The sequence below is a fragment of the Myotis brandtii genome, unplaced genomic scaffold (genome assembly GCF_000412655.1).
Source record: "Myotis brandtii unplaced genomic scaffold, ASM41265v1 scaffold269, whole genome shotgun sequence".
NCBI lineage: Eukaryota > Metazoa > Chordata > Mammalia > Chiroptera > Vespertilionidae > Myotis > Myotis brandtii.
Genome location: NW_005360226.1, coordinates 698,429 through 703,565, shown reverse-complemented (window position 1 = coordinate 703,565; position 5,137 = coordinate 698,429). Strand labels below are relative to the sequence as shown.

The 5,137-nt window shown below is 39.6% G+C and overlaps 1 protein-coding gene across 4 annotated transcripts in view; it reads left to right on the top strand.

The window, feature by feature from the left end:
• The window catches only part of SLC39A12 (solute carrier family 39 (zinc transporter), member 12), an 80,847-nt gene that overhangs the window by 59,172 nt on the left and 16,538 nt on the right, over positions 1 to 5,137 (top strand). The window lies entirely within an intron of this gene.

Here is a 5,137-nt window from a genome sequence, read left to right as displayed (position 1 = left end):
GGGGCGATCAGGCTGGCAGGCAGAAGCGATTAGGGGCAATCAGGCAGGCAGGCAGGTGAACAGTTAGGAGCTAGTAGTCCCAGATTGTGAGAGGGATGTCCGACTGCCAGTTTATGCCTGATCCCTGCGAGATTGGGTTTAAACAGGCAGTCAGAAATCCCCTGAGGGGTTCCAAATTGGAGAGGGCACAGGCCAGGTTGAGGGACAATCTCCTCCCCCCCCTGCCCCCCGTGCATGAATTTTGTGAACTGGGCCTCTAGTTTTTTAATATATTGGGAAATAGTTCAACTAAGTTTGTTATTTCATCAAATAGCTGTTTAACTTAATGAACCAACTTTACTTTTAAAAATAACGATTTTATCTTTAACTTTTAATTGCCAGAGGGTTATCATGTGGTGAAATAAGAAAGACTGTTATAGTATCAGGCCTCTAAAATTGCAACATATATTTCCTAACGGTATCCTTGCTGACACCAATGGTAACTCAGCCATCACTTTTCATCCTCTATAATCTTATAAAAATTAAACCTAAGAAGTTTAAACTTTTTTTGCCTTCTAAATTCTGGTCTTCATCAGATAAACCAGTCTTTTCTAAGGTCACTTTCTAGTAAATTTACTTAAAACTTAAATATCTTAAGATGAAAGTCATAATGATGATCCTTTTTCATAAGTTAGAATAAGGTAAATAAAAATGTTATAAATTATCAAAAGAAATATTTAATACTGAGAAACAATAGATCACCAATCTGAGTGAAAGTGAAATACGTGATTACATATCCTCAAGCAGAAAAGTGAAATAAACTATTGTGAAGATAATATATGGAACAGGACCATTGGGATCTACTAATGATGTGGCAGAATCCAGGTACTGTCCTGGAAGTAAATAAAGAGAAACGTTCCATAAAGAAAAAAATCTAGAAGGCAGGAACCCATGCTGATAGCATCAGAATAACAGTGCTTCTGGAAGTAAAGTTCAATGAGAACTCTTCACGTGAATACCACCATTTTCAATTCTATGGTAAATGCCTTTGACTTTCCAGTTGTTTTCCTTAATTCCCATAAGATTCAAATAGATGAGGAAACTTGAAAGTGCAATTCCATGTTTAGACATATTCTCACATATTATTTATAATACTCAGGAAAGTTCTTAATCTTGATAGTGAAGATAGCTCAAATTGGGGCAAATTCTACCCTTCACCCTTTTCTGAACCCCAACCTCCAACCCAAGGTCAATGTACATGATCCTTTGACCTTTCCAGTTTGAGAACCCAGTATTCCTTAACCTTTGGCATTTCAGAAGCACAGCTGTCACTCATCATTGAATGTTGAGAGGTAACCTTTTGTTTACAATGTCTCTATATCAGTCCTCACATTCACTCTTGAGCCTCCTGATTTTCAGCTTCCTAATTTCTTTTCTCTTTAGGAATCAGTTGGGAGCAGTTGCTGTATTTCTTTGAGGTTTATTTTTTATTTTATTATTTTTTTTTTACACTGTCTTCAAGTATGATGGATGTGTATGTATGCACTCAATTCATTTTCTTTGTTAGGGAGACTCTCTCCCAAGATTGACCTGAGAAGCTTGTCAAGAGCCATTTGTCACGTAGAACCCTGAGCTACATATGTCATTTTCTCCTCAATGTTTCTTCTAATTTTGTAAGGGTAAGAAATTGCTTGTAAGAAAGCAATGTGCCTGATATCCTATGAGATTCCAACTAGAATAAATCTTGACCTTACTTCAAATTACTATTGGCCCAGGAAAAACCAGCATGCTGGCACAAAGGACAGGAAATAAAATACCCCGAGCTTCCTGGGGTTACTTCCTATCATCCAGGCTGCCTGCTCTCACGGCCTTTTGCGTAACTTCTAAACAAATCCGGCTCTTTCACACAGCAGCAAATTTAACCGTTGCTGTACTCTGGGGCTGTGCCAAAGAAAACAGTCTTTTGCATTTAAAGCAAAGAAAACAAGGTTTCACGACTCTGTAAATAGCAAAGAAAATAAATGACAACAACTGAAGGGTAAGGGGGAATACTTCCACACACGGGTTATTTACTAAACCCTGGAAATTTACCAGCAGGGTTAATGAGGAAAGATTAGCTAGATTTTTGGTTTCCTTGTTTGTTTAAAGAAACTGGGTGTGTTGTTTCAAAGTCCTAAAAGAAAAAGAACTAGGGGCAAAAATGGGGCTGTTAGCAATGAAGTCAACAAGATAGAAGGCCTTCTGGAAACCTGCCAGCCTGAATTCTCCCAAGTGGTGTTGCCCCATCCAAGCACACTCACTTCTAGTTGCATAGAATGGTTTCTAAAGAAAATGAAGGAGGCATGTAGCTCTGGGTGGCCAGAGGAAATGCGTTCTCTGTTAGGAAGATCTGTGTCCTAGACCAGGGGTGGGCAGCCTTTTTGTGAGTGCGTGCCAAAATCAGCAAAATCTCTGACTCAAAATTCTTCTGCGTGCCAACCCTAATTTTTTGAGAACATGTTACGCCTACTTGATATCTCTTAAGGTGTACGTATGTGAAGAACCTTGAAAAAATAATAAAATTCATTCGAGCGACAAAAACACAGTATATGATGATGAAAAATACATTTATTTTTTAATGTATACATGTACACTGATAGTCCGACAGAAAACTTTATGACTCCGTTTGATATTATCAGTGGGACTTTTGCTGCTGCATCACTGATGACAGAGATTTTACATCAGGTTTATATTTCGTGACCTTCAGAGATATGCACGAGCTACTACTTTCATCCGCCAGGCTACTCCTATTGCGAGACTTAACAAATTCATCACTGAGAACAAAGATTCACAAGCGTATGTGGATGAAACCAAAACACTGGTCAGATCTAGGAAGGCAGGGAGAGTTAAGGCAGAGGCATAGAAATTGCTCTTCCCCTCTCTCGTCAATCCATGTCTATGGTCTTTAAGATAACTTGTTATGTAAATTTATTTATTTATCTAAGATGCACCTACACTGAATTTATCTGAGAAATAAAAAAATCGATATTAAGAAAAAAACTGTAAATGGAAGATTATAAGAGAGTGTTTCTCGTGCCAGCAAAAGTTACTGGCTTGCCATGTTTGGCACGCGTGCCAGGGGTTGCCCACCCCTGTCCTAGACCGAGTTTTCTCTAAGTAGAGGCTGAGACAAAGACTTGAGTGAAGGCAATTCATTTGGAAGGTGATCCCAGGGAGCAGGGCTAAAGGGCAGATCAAGTAAAACAGAGAAGGATGAAAAGTCAATAAAACAATGTGTTTTTACTAAATTGACCACCACTCTGGGGGATCCATAACATCATAGGACCGTCTGAAGGAATTCTTGTCCCCATTGTTCAAAGCTGGCCCCACAAACATGATTGCCCCCCTCTCAGGTTATACATGCCTGAGTGCCCAGGGAGTTCTGTGGCAGTGCCATGCCATCACATCAGAGAAGCCCAGGGCAGGAGACAGGGGAATGCAGTATGGGCCTGAAGCAAGGCTCTATGCAAAACAGATCAACACTTTATTGGAACTGGTCTCTGCAAGTGTGGCTGGAGAGAGAGATGGTGCTGAGAGAATATAGAATAGCACGAGTGATGTCCATTAACAGTTGACCCCTTTCACCACTCAAATATGCTCATGTTCTCATTTACTTCTAAGTCACATATATGTCAAAGTCCCTTCACGATGGTAGCCAGCCAAAACTCCACAAAGACTTAATACAAAATGGTTAGTGAAACAAGCTCCAAACACTTCGGGTCTTGAGGCCATATTTGATATTCATCAGCCTTCTCCTCCAGCACCCAGTCTTGATCCTCCTCATCTTCAGGAAACACTTTGGCTGACCTAGATTTCTTCCCTCAGAGGGCAGCCCAGGCTTCACCTGAGAGATCTGCTTTGACCTTGTCAGGTCATGTTTCCTGTAGTTGGGTGTTCACCATTGTCAATAGGCATGGAAGCACCAAGAGATGCTTCAAGGAATCCCCAGGTTTCTGGCTATGTTCCTTGCTTACTCTATTGCATAACAATAACCCCTACTCTCAAGATAACCAGTGACAATTACTCCTACCCATATTGAACTGTTGGTTGTTCCAGTGATACAAGGACCTCAAAGAACCAGGTGGTAGTAACATCTTCAAGTTCAGTGAAAATATACTCTGGTGTATTCTCTTCAAGATAAAGGTGATCTGACAGTGCTAATGTTTGCATGAACAGGAAGCACAAATTCCACAAGTAGAAAAACTGACAGTGATTAGCTACCATTCTTTCATGATTTTCTCTATTATTTCTGCTCTTATTTCTTATTTCCTTCCTTCTACTCACTTTGTATTTTTCTGTTTATTTTCTTGCTTTATGTGGTAGAATGATATGTCATTAATTTTATTTTATTTTTTTTTTTCTAATCTAAGCATTTAAAGTTATAAATTTTCCTCTAGCATGACTTTAGCTGAATGCTGGTATTTTAATATGTTGTGTTTTCAATACTAACTATTTTTAAATGTTTTAAAATTTCCCAGGTAATTTTTTGAGCCATATGTTATATAGAAGTATGTTGCTTAATTTCTCAATATTTGGGACTTTTCTAAATATCTTTTAGATATCGACTTTAATTCCATCATAGTCAGAGAATATATATTTAGTTTTTTAAATTTTTGAGACTTGTTTTATGGCCCAGCATATGATCTATCCTGGTCAGTGGCTCCTTGTGCATTTGAAAAGTACATGAGTACAGCAGTTGTTGGGTGTAGGGTTCTGTGACTGTTGATAGTTGTATTCAAATTCTGTATCTTTTTTTTCTCCACTTGTTCTGGTAATTATTGAGGAAGTTAAGTTAAAACTAGAGACCTGATGCATGAAATTCATGCAAGGGGCTTGGCCCTTGCAGCCCTGGCTGCCTCGGACGGCCCTTGTAGCCCCAGCCGACCCTCGCAGCCCTGGCTTCATCAGGAGGGTCGTCTGGATGGTCATTCGGAAGGTCCTCTGGGTGGTTCTACTGTTCAGTCTAATGAGCATATTAGCTCTTTATTATCCTATCTAATAATAGACAAACATGGTAATTAACCGTACCTCCAACACGCTTCCCATTGGCTAATCAGGGCGATATGCAAATTAACTGCCAACCAAGATGGCGGCTGGCAGCCAGGCAGCTGAAGCAAAC